Source organism: Astyanax mexicanus, chromosome 5, assembly GCF_023375975.1.
Source record: "Astyanax mexicanus isolate ESR-SI-001 chromosome 5, AstMex3_surface, whole genome shotgun sequence".
Taxonomy (NCBI): Eukaryota; Metazoa; Chordata; class Actinopteri; order Characiformes; family Acestrorhamphidae; genus Astyanax; species Astyanax mexicanus.
The window spans coordinates 22,902,156-22,919,191 of NC_064412.1; the positions used below are offsets into that span (position 1 = coordinate 22,902,156).

Consider the following 17,036-nt stretch of genomic DNA (forward strand, 5'->3'; position numbering starts at 1 on the left):
GAATATGTTGTTAAAGACATTACCACCCACAGTGGACAGCGTAGTAAATGGAAATGAATTGTCTGTGCAAACAGACAGCTCTGTAGTAGTGCTGAAACAAATTCTATTGTATCAGTATTGTATTAAACTATTAGTTGCTTTATCATGCTATGTAAAACCTGACATATATCACATCATTCAGAACATCATGTACTTTTACAATACTTTATCGACTACATGCTACAGTGTTTGTGATTTAATGTCACAGATTAAACTCATGTAAGGTCACTAGGCTGCTGTCCAAGGTGCTGCATAGCTTATATTGCATGTTTAAAGAAAAACAGTGAAAAACAGTAAGAACATCAGACCTTTACTTTACAAGGGTAAATATAGCTGTAATTTAGCTGAGCACACTTAATAAGATCCTTATAGTGTAACTGGACTGTAACCGCGTACACTGTAAGACATTATGTACTGTTAACTCCCGCTGAGAGAGCGTGGGCAAGGTTAATATTAGTGCGGGGCTGGACTGGGCCCAGCTGCTGGGGAACTGGATACGTTCCAGTGAGTGTGTGTGTGTGAGTGTGTGTGTGTGTGTGGTGTGTGAAGGGGGAGTTCATCAAAATGCACAGTGCATGCCGGTGAACATTGTGAGTCTGCGCAGACAACCACAGGGCAGTGTTATATGTTACAAACAGGCCATAGTATGGAGACATCTCATCATTCTCCGCTATTATTACACTTCATTTACTTCGTTCATCTCCCCCCATCTTTACACACACTTTCTGATACACTTTCACAAAGAGAGAGAGAAAGAGAAAGAGAGAGAGAGATACAGAAGCAGAGAGAGAGGCAAAGCTCTAAAAGCAGAGAGAGCACACAGAGAAAGAGGCAAAGACACAGAAGAGAGTAAAAGAAAGAAAAAAAGAGAGATGCAAATATATAGAAGCAGAGAGAGAAAGAGAAAGAGAGAGGCAAAGATACAGAAGCTGTGAAGGGGAGCAAGAGAGAGAGGAAAGAAAGAAGGGAAAAGAAAGAAAGAAAGAAAGAAAGAAAGGGGAGGGGCAAAGATATACAAGCTGTGAAAGAGAGAAAGAAAGAGTGAGGAGAGAGATACAGAGAAAAAGAGAGAGAGAAATCGAAAGAGTTTGTGTGTGAGAGAAAAATATATAGAAGCTGTGAAAGAGATAAAGAAATGGTGAGGAGAGATATATAGAAATTAAGAAAGAAAGAGAGATAGAAAGAGTGTGAGAGAGAGGAGAAAAGATAAAGAGGCTGTGAATGATAGAAAGAGTGAGGAGAGAGAGAAAGGGAGGTAAGGATACAGAAGCTGTGAAAGAGAGAGAAGTAAAGATACAGAGAGCTATGAGAGAGAGAGAGAGAAAGAGAGAGAGAGAGAGAGAAGGTACAGAAGCTGTGAAAGAGAGAGAGAAGTAAGGATACAGAGAGAGCTCAGAGAGAGAGAGAGAGAGAGAGAGAGAGAGAGAGAAGGTACAGAAGCTGTGAAAGAGAAAGAGAAGTAAGGATACAGAGAGAGCTCAGAGAGAGAGAGAGAGAGAGAGAGAGAAAGAGAGAGGTAAGAAGACAGAAGCTCAGAAAGAGAGAGAGATAGAGAGAGGCTACAGAAAGCTGTGAAAGAGAGAAAGAGAGAGAGGATATAGAGGCTGTGAAAAAGAGAGAGAGAGAGAGAGGATACAGAAGCTCTGAAAGAGAAAGAGAGAGGGGGAGGTAAGAGGTAAGCTGTAAGAGCGCGAAAGAGAGAGAGGGGGTCAGAGAGAGAGAGCGTGAGACAGAGAGAGAGAGAGAGAGTCCTGCTGAAGTCTGAAGTGATTCTCTCTCTCGCGCGCGGGCGCGTGCCTGTATTCAGTGCTGGGTGGACTGGGCTGCAGTGGTGTTTTTTTTCTTCACAGGCGCTTTTCCTCCTCCGTCATGGTAAGAGTCTCTGTTTTCAACATGTTTCGTGTTAAAACGCGCTCGTGTGTGTGTGAGAGAGAGGCAGTCTATGTGTGTGTATGAGAGAGAGACTGCAGCACGGTGGAGCACGAGCCGGAGAGACACGGGCGCTGTAGCGCTATGCTGCTGGGTGGCTCGCCTGGCTCGCGCGCTTTGCATTGCACGGCGTTCAGGGCAGTGCTGTTTGCGGGGGAGCGCGTGATTAAGTGGCCAGCTGGGAGTTTGCTGTAAAGAGCAGGTTAAATACGGTAGCGTGCAATAACATGCACTGCATTCATACCGCGGAGAGAGCCGCGTGCATCTGCTGAAGGCTGTGGAGTCGAACAGCTGAGAGCTCGTGCATGAAACTTGCCGCTCAGTGTCAGGGGCTTTAAACCGTTATATCGGTGCACCGTTAGCATGCAGGTCTGATCAGATGGGTAGACAAGGCTTCTGCAAAGACACGAGCAGTGAAAAGTTAAGCTGTTTATTACAGACAGGCGTGTTTAGGTTACATGCATTTATGCACTGGTGTGATTCTGCATGCCCTGAGCTTGCAGAATCACTCAGCTTGCAGTGACAGAACCATGTTTCTACATTTACAATCTGTGCACAAATGGAGAGGTTGCAGTTGGAGACGGTTGATCCCTCATCAACCAAACCCAACCCCCCCCCCCCACATTCAAGCCTACTGCAAGAAAACAGAAAAAACAGAAATCACAGTTTCTCATTCTGAGCCTGATACACATGCAGTTCTGATGAAATCATGTGTCCATATAATGAAAATCATCTCATGCAGCATTTTGACTGTCATGATTACTCAATTTAAATTGATGGTAACACTCTACAATAAGCGTCACAATTAACAGTAACTTACCATAGTAATAAACATTATTAAAGGTTTAAGTAATGCCTTATCTAATTATTAATTGACACTAGTGAAGACATTTTTAAGTATTCCTAAATTTTAATGATTACGAATGTTGTAAATAATGATGAATTGAGACATTAGTTGAAACATGTTGTAATGATTAATAACGTCTTAACTAGTGTCAATTAATAATTTGTTGAGACTTTCTGTAGTAAGTGCTATTAACTAATACATCCTTATTGTAAAGTGTGAACAAATTGATAAAAATGATTATTAAATTGTTGCTGTCCAACAAATACACAAATCTTCAAAACAGCAACTTTACATAATGCAGATAAAATCTTCTACATTTTTAATGGAAGTCAATGTAAAAAAAAATAATTTAATCTAATTTTCCATTCCTCAAATGTTGACAGAGTGTAAGATTCAGTTTGTGTGTTCAAATGATGTAGTCAACTAAAAATTGGAGACAACACTGGAGATACTTGTTTTTCTTTCTTATAATTTAGCATAGAAGCTGAGTATCTTTATACTGATATCAGTACTGACAACGAAACAATGCCTTCTTTTAACTGCCAACCAAAAGTGGGTGTGACCTAAAGCAGGAGTGAGTGTGAGGTGATGCTAAAAGTAGGTATATTTCCTGACCCCAATGTGTTACACGCTAATCAATATCTACATATAATATATTTAGATAATTAAGATAACTAATCAGCATTAGACATGCTTATTGGATTAAAAAATAAAAAAGCACCTCCAACATAGTCGATGCAAAAACAAAAACACTGGTCTGGTATTGCTGGAACTTATGATTTTCTGATTACAATGAAGGAGGTCAGGGGGGACAAACAAGACTACACTTATCAATATAGCAGCTGTCTTAAACCACTACAGTTTCCACAATGTGCCATGATAGTTTGGTATGAATACAGAATAAGAGTTCTGTGTGTTTTAATGAATAGTAAATGATTATTGGAATTTGAAACTGAATTACATCTAATATTCTCATACACTTTTTATATTAAAGTTGGCATTCAGTTTATCTTCATTGGCATTCAATTTAACGTTGAACAAGTTCATGAAATGACCTGCTAAAACAGCAATAAAGATACATCCAATTGGTCACGTTTTGGCCAAAATTACTTATATAGTAACAGAACAATATTGAATTTGCTGATTCCTGCCAAAATTCTGATAACGCATATTTTAAATATCTTTAACATTTAACTAAGAACTTGTTACAGTAACAAAAAAAACACCTGGTGGACATACTTTTTTTGTATTAAAAGTTCCAAATTATTTTTTATCATGTGCCCAAACCATCATTTAGTTGTTGACACAATCTGATTATTGACATTATTATAATGACAGTCCTGCCATCCTTACAAAATTTACCCTAAAAAGTGTCTTAATTAATTTAACTTAGATATTTAATTTGCATCCTTTTTTAGAAGATCATTCTTTGTGCTTTGTGCAATTTTAATATGTCTCGCACAAGAATTACATAAGCCACGCAACACAACAGCTGTTTTTCATTTAGCTTAATTTGGCAGAAATTGTGTTGATCTGACACACATTATTTTACAATTGATTTACAATCAAATGACACATTTAAATCAAGTATGTTTATATCATCATATTTTAGTGTTTTGGGCTGCCTGCAGAATGTGTGTTAGTTTAGGTAAAATTGTTACCATTGTGAGACTATTTCACTCCAGCACTGCTTCTGCTACTGCATTTTAGATGTAAAATGTTAAGGCTAAATGCATTTGTCCAGAAAGGCCTTGATGGCACTGATTTGTGGCAGGACTTCTTTGTCATGGTTAAACGAACCAGTTGGGGGTGGAAAAGAGCGACCATTGGGGGGGAGCTGTTTCTTCTGACCTTGTGATCTGTCATGGTGTCACTGAATCAGAGATGAGACCCCCCTCCCCCCTTTGCCTTCCCTCCATGTGATTGAAGCAACTTAGAAGACCATTAAAGCATCTGTGCTGAGTTATAATATCCCTATTTAAAGCTGTTTTCTTACACCTGCAACAGTCAGTGTCATATTTTCATCACAATCAACAATAACAAACAGCACCTCTAAATATGTAGATCAGGAGAGGTTAGGTTGGTATTACTGATGCTGATGTAAGACTTGCATCATTCTCGTGTCTTAAATATCAGGATTATGTCTGGATTAAACATTAAAAATGTGCCCAAAACACATTTAAAACAGAAATTTGATCACTTAATCCAGATGAGGAAATGGTGCACGCCGCATTTGAGCCACATGTCATTGCAGTGTAAATGCATCAGTATCTCGGAAGTGCCTTTAACACGTAAAACTATTCTCAGTACAATAAAAAAAAAAAACAGTACAGAATGCTGCAATGAGCACATTTGCAAATTTTGCTTCCACACAGCAATTGGACACTAGTCCAACTAACCACAATACCTTTGTCTACAAAGTCTAAATGCATGTGGCTAAAATCCAATCCACACCAAATACCAGGTGTAAACAATGTCCAAATGCAAGTGAAACCACACCCTTAAAATACACCTTTAAAACAAATACGAATCTGATCATTAAAACCACTTCAAGAGGTGGTCTAAGGTGCATTTAAACATGTTAAAGCAATGAAGGCATATTCTTCTTTTAAAAAGAAGCATTCAATAACCCAAACTCCTCCCAGTTCAACCCAAAACTCAACTACTCATGCAGTTATCAGTCTAAACAAGTTTTTGCATTCCCCTAAATTGAAAATACTACTACTACTACTACTAATAATAATAATAATAATAATAATAAATAAATAATGCTCACTATTATGTAAAATTATGAACTTTAAGGCCACCATCTTTATCCCAGAACAGGAACAATCTGAACAGATATACAGTTGGATGCCGTGAAATAAGTGGATTTGCATATTTCATTCCACTCAGCAACTGCACTTCATTTGAACTAACAGGAGAATACAAGTGAAAATTCTTGTGTTTAAAATCTTCTTAGGATACAGTCCAAATACTCCATTAGTGCAATCCAGTTGTAAACAAAATCTTAGTTACTTTTTTGCATCAGACTGTTTTAAAAATTCAGCCTAATAATCCATAATAAAGTTAGTTTTTTTCTGTCTGGTTAGCATTTACAGTACTACATAAGGCTTCATTTAGTATCAATGTAGAAATGTGGAAAATGTAATCAAAGCCACAATATGTTCAGCTTGTAAGACCTTCTTTTGCATGGAGGAATAGCATCCAATTGGAATGGGTTCATTATTGTTATTTATTTAATCCAATCTGATACTGATACAATTCTGCATAAACATGTTTGTAATTAAGAGAGAGTTAAAAGAAGCTTTGCACTGAAAAGGTAGCTTGGTAAATTTTTACTGTCAACCAGATTAGAATCACATTTATGTTATATTTTAAAGATATATTGATGAGATATTACTAAGGGAATTGCATTGCATTGTTACTTATTAACCCATGAAACCATAGCAGACTAACAAGTACGCCAGTAGGCCCGATAATTACAATATCAAGTTACTGTACAATAAATGGATATTACCTCAATAATGATAATTTGATAATTGTGATATTTAGTATTTTGTGTTTATTTGTATGTTTGTTCTCATATATAATAGTGAACAGTATTTTAGTCATGCAGCCGTGACTAATGCTTTTCCAACTGCGACTCCATTCACACAGTGTGGACTGTAAAGAAAAAAGTATATATATTTCCCAAATTGTGATTAATTTGTTGTTTTTAAAAAGGTATAAATGCTTTGTTTTGCTATTCTATTATTACTATTATGCCTGTGGTATTTAAATGGTCTTAAAATGACATTAATATTTATTTATCGTAATCATTTCTGGGACGATTTGTTGTCCACAAAAAATATGTTTTTAAATATTATCATAAATATTATCATAACAGTTTTTTGCCATGATAGGCCTATATCTGAGTATATCCAAACATATTTGAACACATTTTAAATTCCAGAGTAATATTTAGCTAGATATCCATGTAGGACTTTCAGTTCTATTCTTTATTACTAGACAAATGCCAGCTGTTTGACTAAATAAAAGAACATGTACGGATTGTAACCTGTACTGTGTATATTCTGTTCTTTTATTTGAAAAAAAAATGTTAAACTTCAGCTTTTTATTAATTAATTTAAATTAATTTTTCATCCAAAATGAATCATAAGCAAGAAATGTTTAATTTTATTGGTAGATGTGAAGGAACAGTAATATTTTACAAACATCTTGTGCTTTTTAAACAAAACGTACATGCTAGCTCACCCAGATCCTGACAAAACCATATAACACTGAGATGCCAGAAGTCATGGGATAGCAGTATGTAAACTGATCATAGAGTGTTATCTCAGGGGATATCTCAGGTGTTATCTTGTGAGTGAAGCTGAACACTGGACAGTGTGTGTGTATGGTAAATAAATGAGTTTGAGTGTGGCCTGATAGTTGGTTGCCAGATTGATGAAATGTTCCATTTCTGAAGTTGTACAACTATTTAACATTCCTCGGTCCACAGTGTTACGTGTGTTTGGAGAATATGACGTAGAAGGTGTTACCACCCACAGTGAACAGCGCAGTGGTTAGTTATGAATGTGACTGGCAGCATTTGGTTATAATTGTTTGTGCGAGCAGACAACCAATATTGGCAGAAGTCACGTTCACATTTAGTGCAAGAGCCCATGCATATCTGCAAGTCAGTGGGACATGGCAAAAATCATGGGACACACTACTATACATTTTGCATGTGTATTTCACATGTGTTTTTCACATTATTAAGCAAATAAGATATAAAATTAGATAAGGATAATATACACATTGTACATGACTTTACTTTTTCAGCTGTGTTAATAATGCAATAGTGACATGAGACGTTTCTTACAGCAAATGTTTATAGGGATGTTTTGAGCTTCTGAGCCTTCAGTTGGCACAGTATAAAACAGATCGCGAGTCCTGGTTTGTACAGTGCCACTTAGATTAATGAAGTTATTTGGATCTGTTCCAAACATTCACTGTGTTATATAATGCTGAGTTCCACTGCTTTCTCTCTGAGTAAGGTCATTCTCTTTTCTTTCATCTAGGAAATAGTTTGGAATCGTTTATAAAATCCAGATCCTTTATTGGCTTTAGAGGTCTGGGGATTTGATCTTTTGTAACAGGTGTGAAACACTGTACAGACTCAGTTTTATTTTTTTTAATTTAATTTATCTCATACACTAAATCAGCAAATCATAATTTACTCTAATTTACTATTGAAATATTTTCATTTAAGCCTAACACATTGAGGTTCACTGCTGAATAATTCAGTCTCTAAAGTAGACTAAGTAAGTCTTCATTGTAGTTTAATGCTATATAACTTCATGGCTATCATTATTCCTTCAGTACCCTTATCATATCCCTCCAGTCTCTCAACAACACAGCCTACATAGTTAACCTAATTAGCCTCTGCTGTTTATTTTAGTGATTTATTTAGCTTAGGTATTAATTACAGAAGCAGTGATTGGAGTATATAAATATTTATTTACTCAAACGTTTATTTTTTAGGAACTGCTAAATCCAATTGGGTCTGAGTTTTTAAACATAGTTCAGTTATTTTTTTAGTTATGCATCACTAATATAATTTTCAAATGATTGAAGAATTGTAAAACGCACTTTGACAAACACTGTGTATCAAATAATTTATTTAATGATGGCAATTGCTCTGTATATTTTTCTGCATGAATGGGAATTTATCATTTATTTCTTATTCTTAAGGCTTAAGTACATAAAAAACATTAGATTTTATTCAAGTATATAATAAAGCCTTTATAATGCCTTTATGATGAGGAACTTTATCAGTACCCACAGGATGCTGCATAATGTTTTTCTGTTCAGCAATTACACTTGGTCTGTGAAGATGAAAAAAAAAAAAAAAATAATATCCTGGCTGTATATTTATTAATCAGTTGACTTTGATATTTGGCTAAGGTAGATGGTGGCTTATATTACTACAAATGGTCATTTTTTACAAGTGAAATAGAACTGAAATGTCATAGTCTAATTGCAGTTTTACTGGATAATGCTGTATGATAGTATGTAAGAAACACAAAACACAGTATCAATTTTAAATGGTATATCTAATAACAAAGAGGCCTAAAATGAATTACTCTGGTTCCTTCATCAGTCCAGTGAAAACTTTTATGTAGGTTGACTCAAAGCACATCTGTTGTCTTTGAGAAATCAAAAGCTGCTCTCGCAAATAACTAAAGGAATTATGCAAATTATGGAAATATGTATTGCAGAGAGAGGACCACATAACACTTAGGGCCATATTTTAGCAATCATTAGGTGAGCCATTGAACGTGTACCAATCAGCTTGATTTTGGGTGTGTCAGTGTATCTTTGCTATTGCAGTGACGGGAAAAGTATGCATTACGAGGTTCGAATTGTGGAAGTACATGTACTAAGTCTCTTAATTAATCATGTGTGTGTTTTGGGCATAATGTGAAATAAACCAATCAGTGTGTCACTTGCAATTCCCTTTAAGAGCCAGATGCGCTCTTTAGTAACTTTAGTGGATTGGTATGTTAAAGGCGCAGGAAATTTATGGGTACAGCAGTGTTATTTTATTTTGTGTTCTGTTTATTGTTGATTACAAGTTGGGTTTGTGTACTGCTGTGGTGGCATACTAATAAACTTCTGACTGATGACTGTTTTCTAGTTTGTATTCAGTCAGTGGTGCACCTGTGTTTTTCATGGCCAAGATAGCAATATACCAGAAACTCACTAAACGCCTCAGTTCCAGATTCACCACACCCATCGACGTAGATATATTCACAAGCACCGTTGCTATTAAAACGATGCAAGTTCAAAGTGTGAGAATAGACTGTTGGCAGTGTGTAAGATAAAAATGTGCATCTTGATAGATAGGGCCCATAGAGGCTGTTTATATCTTGCAGCAGCATGCATTTCGAGTGACTAAATCACAGTCTGATCTCATTTCATTGTCTAAAAAACTGGTTTGAACATATTGAGGATGTATTATGATCAGATTATGATTAAATTCCTAAAATATCACATTTGACACAAATATAAATGATTATATATTACATCCTAAGCACTGTGTTATTGTTACAGGGACAATAAATGTCTGGTATAATATGCTTGGGAATGACAGAATAGGTGAGATTTTCACCACCAGTCTTTGTTTCTGTCTTGTGTCAGGCAGAAACTCCAACAGCTGCAAGACAGCCTTCTTCTTTGGCAATGCATTTGATTTACTTCATGATGTTTTTTTTAAACATGATGTTTCATCACAGTATTTGACAGTGTGTGATACATTGGTTGTTTACTGGAATTTAAACAAAGACGCATATGTTGATGCACTTTTTAAACAGGATGATAACATCTGATCTCATATGGTTAAAAGTGTTCACATGGATATTATACCACAGTTAGTTCCGACTCTGCAATGTGATTGGCTGAGAGGCGTTTAATGAAAGACATTATTAGCCGGTAATGCACTGTGACTGAAGCTATCTATGTGTTACTCCACCCCATACAGGTAACCTAGCAAAGATGCGGCGCTTACAAACCAAATACAAACCAAATGCGAAGTCATTATACACCACTAGGAGCTGTGGATAAACGGCATGTCTCCAATAGCCGGTGCAGACAAAGACGGGGTCCACACAAATAAATAAGCCCAGCGATTCGAAAATATGCATTATTACACACATTATCAGCCACTAATAATAGGTTAAGTGTTGTTATTATTTTAAAAAAAGCTTAAGTGTATATATTTTCCAGTTAGTATAGGGTATTTTGGGCTGAATGTAAAATAGGGGACTCTTGTAATTCCGCAGGTCTTGCCATTGGGGGGGTGCCGAAATAACTTTAATTCTTAAAAAAAAAACATTTTCTTTCAGTCAAACAAGCACTGGACTTTAATCTACACAGATTTCTCTCCTGAAAACTGTTTATTTGGGTGAGTAAAGCTCTTACATTTATTTACAGTACGCATAGATTTTCGCAATTTTGACTGAAATGGCTGCTAATGCAGAGTTTACAGTGCAGCTACAAGCAGAGCAGCAATGGAACTATTTTAACTCGCAGAGTGTTTATAACCAAACAGATTGCATTATCTCTTCCTGTTTTACTCAAAATCTTTTAATTACCAACAATAATGGAACTGTGGTATAATCGCAATAATATACTCAAGGTTCCTGCTATAATGTGTAATATTGGCACTGCTGTGCTGATCTTCGGCAACACAGCAGTGCCAATATTACACGTTACAGCATGTGTATTTTTGCTAAAGTGTAAAGATCGTCTTAATGTAGAGCTCATCAGGTTATGTTTTTGGATGTTTATTACGCCCCACATTCCCAGAATGATTTTTGTCATGTTTGCTAATCTATTTCCAGTCTATGCATGGGTATAATAGTATAGACACACTCAGACTTGTACAGTGTCTGACTAATCTTTATCCTCAGCCCTGTTTTTTGTGTATTCAGCAGTTTTGTCACAGTGCTTAAATTGGTCATACACAATTTGATGGGGTCCCTTCAGTGCAGTATGACTGTTCCCCCTGCTGAGACCCTGGGCAGGTGATTTGTGCATGTGTCATATACCACCAATCCACAGCACAGTGCCCTGCTATAAAAACCGCAATCCATTTTACTCACTCGGGTGGGTTGTGCCACAGTAATTGAAGTCACCCCATGTATTCCCCTATGATTTATACTGAAGAAAGAGTGAAAGAGAGAGAGAGAGAGAGAGAGTACTACCATAAAAAATAGAAGAAGACATATTCAATACATTCACAATATTTTGTAACACAGTTATACTGTGAATTGAAAAATCTATAGTATGATAATATCAGTATTCTATTTTAAAAGGAGTATTGTTTGTATGATTTGTATAATTGTTTAAATTTACAGTTATATGCATGCATGCATGAAATATGCATCTTATAATTGGTAGATTTTCTTGCAACATTACATTATTTTGTGTTAAATATATTATGTTTTATTTATTATTATTATTATTATTATTATTATTATTATTATTATTATACAATTCTGGGTTTTGGTTTCTGTAAATGTACAGATTTTTTTGTTTCTACTGAATGTTTAAAACTGCTTTACCATATAAAACTTTATTTTTACATTTTTTATTCAGTTCAAAATATATTTTGCTGCAGTACTATTGTCAGGTGCAGCAATGGGAGGATGTGAGGGAGGACGCAAATGTGAGTGAATTTACTAACAAAGAAAACAAACAAACAAACAAACAATAAGCCAAAACTGGAACTCTGGGGACATGTAGGGAACATATACAACATAAACCGACATAACATGTACAAGAACCGACAAAGGAAACAGGAAACACAGGGCTATAAATACAGACACAAGGCGGGAAAGAACTTGGGACAGGGAACACCTGGGAAAAGGTAACGAGGGGGCGGAGCTACAAATGAAACACAGGTGAAAACACTTCAGGTAGAGACACGGGAGGAACACACAGGACCATGTGGGGAATGACACAGGCACGGAGGAGGAAAGGTAAACTAACACAGAGAAAGCAGTAAAAACACGAAGACAGAACAGAACAGACACGGAACAGGGCCAGAACGTGACAGCTATATGTTTAAAAATATTTTCCTATCACCAAGAATATGTTACCGTATAAGTAACCCTCCCCCTGTATGTAAAGAGAAGAATAATACCTAAACGTATGTGAGCATAAACACCACGCAGCATATCAAAAGGAGATTGGCCAACTTTCCCCACTTTTTTAGTCCCCTCTCCTTCACTAAGCATGTCAAAGACAGGAATAAACTCAATATGCTAATGTTAATCCCTATCTTCCTCTTCTCTAAATAACAATCAGGAGGATAAATATAGCTGGAGTCATCAGTGTCTCAGTCCAGGATTGGACAGCCAAGTCTGGTATTAACACGCTGTAATAAGATTTTGGAGGAATATGAAGAATTGAAGACAGAAATCCATGTTATGACTTCTCTTGTGACAGATTTCCTCCATCCGCGAGGATGAAGACGGATACATCCGCTCCATATGCCCTCCCTCCGTTCATTTTTCTCTCTGTTATATACCAGATTTCTTCCTGATGTTGCTGCCTTGCCAGGGACAGTTTCTCTCCTAGTCGTATTAGCAGGAGCGTTTCCTTATTCTTTATTTTCTTTTCTTCTATTATTATATGCAGTATTGACTTATATATACTTCTGTGTATATATACTTCTGTGTATATATATATACTTCTGTGTGCATATATATATATATATATATATATATATATATATATATATATATATATATATATATATACACACTTATATACACTTCAGTTTCTAAATCAGTTTCTCTGATTTTGCTATTTATATGTATATGTTTGAGTAAAATGAACATTGTTGTTTTATTTTATAAACTACGGACAACATTTCTCCCAAATTACAAATCGAAATATTGTCCTTTAGAGCATTTATTTGCAGAAAATGAGAAATTGCTGAAATAACAAAAGAAGATGCAGAGCTTTCAGACCTCAAATAATGCAAAGAAAACAAGTTCATATTCATAAAGTTTAAAGAGTTCAAAAATCAATATTTGGTGGAATAACCCTGTTTTTTAATAACAGTTTTCATGCATCTTGGCATGTTCTCCTCCACCAGTCTTACACACTGCTTTTGGATAACTTTATGCCACTCCTGGTGCAAAAAATCAAGCGGTTCAGCTTGGTTTGATGGCTTGTGATTATCCATCTTCCTCCTAATTATATTCCTGAGGATTATAATTTGTTAAAATCAAAGAAACTCATCATCTCTTATTATTTCCAGAGCTGTATATTGTTGCTGTCTGCACGTTTTGAGATAATGTTAGTCTGGCAGTTTGTTCTTTACCTTTACTGATGAATGGATCAATAGAAATGGATACAGGGATGGATATTTTTACATGGACTCTCCTAAAAAGTTTTTTCCTTCTTCTGTAAGTTTTGGAGACTAAACCTAATGTTTTTGCATGACAGCAGTAGGGCTGAACCTAACCATTAATATTAATTGACTAATGAAATTAATAACTTCAATTCATTAAAAAAAAAAAAACAGTGTAATGTCCAATAAGCAGTAGAGCTGTAGACATCTAAATGTTCTGTAGGCCACAGTCAGGGGGAGATGGTAGGGTTTCTTTGGGCAGTGGGTGTGATGGGGCCTTTAATAGCTGTTACTGGGCAGTGAAAATGAGGCCTGTTGGCAGGTTGGATGGGCATGCCTCATTACCTCTGCAAAGTCATTTGGAGTATTTCTCTTCCCTCAGGAGTGTTCAGAAGACCTGCTTGATTTAGCCTTGTTTACTGTGGTCTAGTAGTTTATTTAACAGTGTGGTTTAGGTGGAGGGTCTTTGTGGATTGTCAAGCTATTGTGGAATGTCCGAATCTCAGCCACACAAATATCTACTTTCACTGTCTTCATACATATGTGTGTGTGTGTGTGTGTGTGTGTGTGTATTTGTGTGTGTGTGTGTAAAGACACTTGAATAACACACACTAACACAGAGTGCTCCCATTTCACTCTATTTGTAATGTTTTGACAGTTGATTAATTGTTATTGATCCTCCAGTGAGGGAATGTGGAATAGGAGCTCTGGCTGCTCGCTGCTCTCTCTCTTTCTTTTTTTAAACTCTGGTAGATGAAAGCTGCAATTTCATTTAAAAAGTCCAATCAATAAACACATGAATGGATAGACAAATAAAAGGATATTATATAAAAAATATATAAAAAGCTGACCCATTTTTATCCATGCATCTTTTTATCTATCTAGTGAGCTCTCTGTCTGTTTGTCTTTCCGTTTATCTGTCCATACATCTCTATGTTCATCATCTGGCCATTAATCCACCCATCCAGTTATCTTTCCATCCACCTTCATTCATCTGTCCATCCATACATCCATACATCCATTTTACAATCTAATCATCTCTCTGTTCATCCATCATCCATCCATTTATCCAATAATAATTTAATTAATCTATCAATCCCTCCATTCATCCACATGATCATTCCATGCATCCACCAGTCAGCTATCTGTCCATTTATGTCCATCGGTCTATCTGTCAATTATCGGTCATCCATCCATTCATTTATCCAGTCAGCTCTCTGTCAGTTTGTCCTTTATCTGTCCATACATCCCTTTATACATCATCTGTCTATTAGTCCATACATCCATTTATCCATTAATCCATCTATCAATCCATCCATCCATCCATCCACCCAGACAACTATATGCCTGTCTGTCGATTTTTGGTCATCTAACTATCATCCATCTGTTATTCATCCATCTAGTCAGCTTTCTGTCTGTCTGTGTCTGTCTGTTTATCTGTTCATATATCTCTACCTCCATCAACTGTCCATTAACCCATACATCCAGTAACCTATCCTTTCATCCATCCATCCATCCATCCATCCATTCTACAATCAAATCATATGTCTGTCTTCATCCATCCTCTATCCATTAATCCATTAATAGAAAAATCCATCTGTCAACCCCCTCCATCCTTTCATCCATCCACCTGATCCCCCATGCATCTTCCCAGTCAGTCAGTCTGTCCATCTGTCTGTTTATCTGACCATCAATCTATTTGTCATAGATCTATCATCCATCTGTCATCCATCCATCCTTACATCCATCCATCCATGCTACTATCTAATCATCTGTCTGATCATCTGTCACCCATCCACTAATCCATCTATCAATCAATCTATTCATCCACCCATCCATCCACTTGTCCATTTGTCTATTAATTTGCCCTCCATTTATAAACATTTATTAGAGGTGTTAATTATACTGACTAACACTAAACAATAATAAACCAATTAAAGTCATATTAATTAATAATAAACTATATGTAAATATAAAATGCAATCAACAAAACATAATCAAAATCCAGGCTGTTTATACCTTATCTTTCTGATGATGTGTTAAAAGCTTATGTTTTCCCAGCCGAAACACCTCCTTTCTTCTCCCACACCTTTATTTATCAATACCTGATCTCCTCCCCTCCCCAGGCATGAGATTGGTGTGTGTCCAGAATTGAGCTGAATCAGTTATTATCCCCATGCAGCCTCCGTGCAGCCATCTGAGTTGCGTCAGTGCAGCTGTGCTCTGCCAAGCAGGACTCTGCAGTTGGCACTTGATTTTCTTCGCAGCACAGATCCTGTCATATCTCAGTTATGCTTGGATGCTGTGAAGTAGTTAAAGATATATCAATAATGATAGGGGGATTCTTGTCACTGTGTCGTGTGGGTGTGTGTTAAACGCTAGAATAACCAAGCGTTTAGTGTTGGGTTTGATTGCCATGAGATCATTCCTGCACTCCCACTACCACCTGGCATCTCTGCTGCTTGATCATTTTGTGGTATTATTTGTGTTCACACCCATCAGTGCTGAGATAACAGACACAAATAAAAAATCTGAGAGTTTAATTCTCTTTCAAAATACTGAAATCACAGAAACTCAGCTTCAAAACCGGCTTTGATGTCAAAAGCAAAGCAGATTTAAACATTAGCCAATGAGCCATAACATTAAAACCACCTGCCTGATATTAAATAGGTTGCACATGTTCCACCACAGCAGATCTGACCGTTTAAGCGATGGACCCCACAATAACTTAGCAGCAGATCCTTCCAATCCTGTAAATTATGAGATTGTGTCTTCATGGATCTCATTAAATGGCATTAATGTTGTTCTGGTTATCATTTCTGTTAAGTCTGATTGGTAGTAACTGACTACTGCATGCTATAGGAACATGCTATAGGAAAATGCTATTGCTTAGCAAATGGTCTGTTTATAGATAAAGTTCAACCTTTCAACATGGAGCCAATCAGCTTGCTAAGGCAGCAAGATAGAAGAAGATAATCAATGTGGCGCTAGTGTGAAAAGAAATATTGTAGTTGGTGGATCATCACATCAGTAAACTGGGGAGCTTCAAAAGTGGCAATGGTATTTAGGAAAACTGCTCAACTTGCTGGTTTATGGCAGAACTGAGCTTTGGAATGGATTTGGGACAGTTGTGAAAAAGGTCAGTCTGGAACCCTGTGACAGATGCCAATGTAGATTAAGATACCGATAGGTGTTAATGTTTTGGCTAATCAGTATATGACCACCTATTCAGCCTACAGCAGTGGAATTTTTTTGTCAATAATTATTTTTTATGGTCATCAGCCTTCAGCTAATGTTCACATCAGGCAT

The 17,036-nt window shown here is 36.5% G+C and overlaps 1 protein-coding gene across 1 annotated transcript in view; it reads left to right on the plus strand.

Moving 5' to 3' along the window:
* Positions 1–1,561: 1,561 nt before the first annotated feature.
* Positions 1,562–17,036, plus strand: part of adcyap1r1b (adenylate cyclase activating polypeptide 1b (pituitary) receptor type I) — a 52,847-nt gene continuing 37,372 nt past the window's right edge. The window contains exon 1 of the mRNA XM_022675855.2: positions 1,562–1,911. The gene's annotated coding sequence lies outside the window, so the exon portion shown is untranslated. The remainder of the gene's footprint in view (positions 1,912–17,036) is intronic.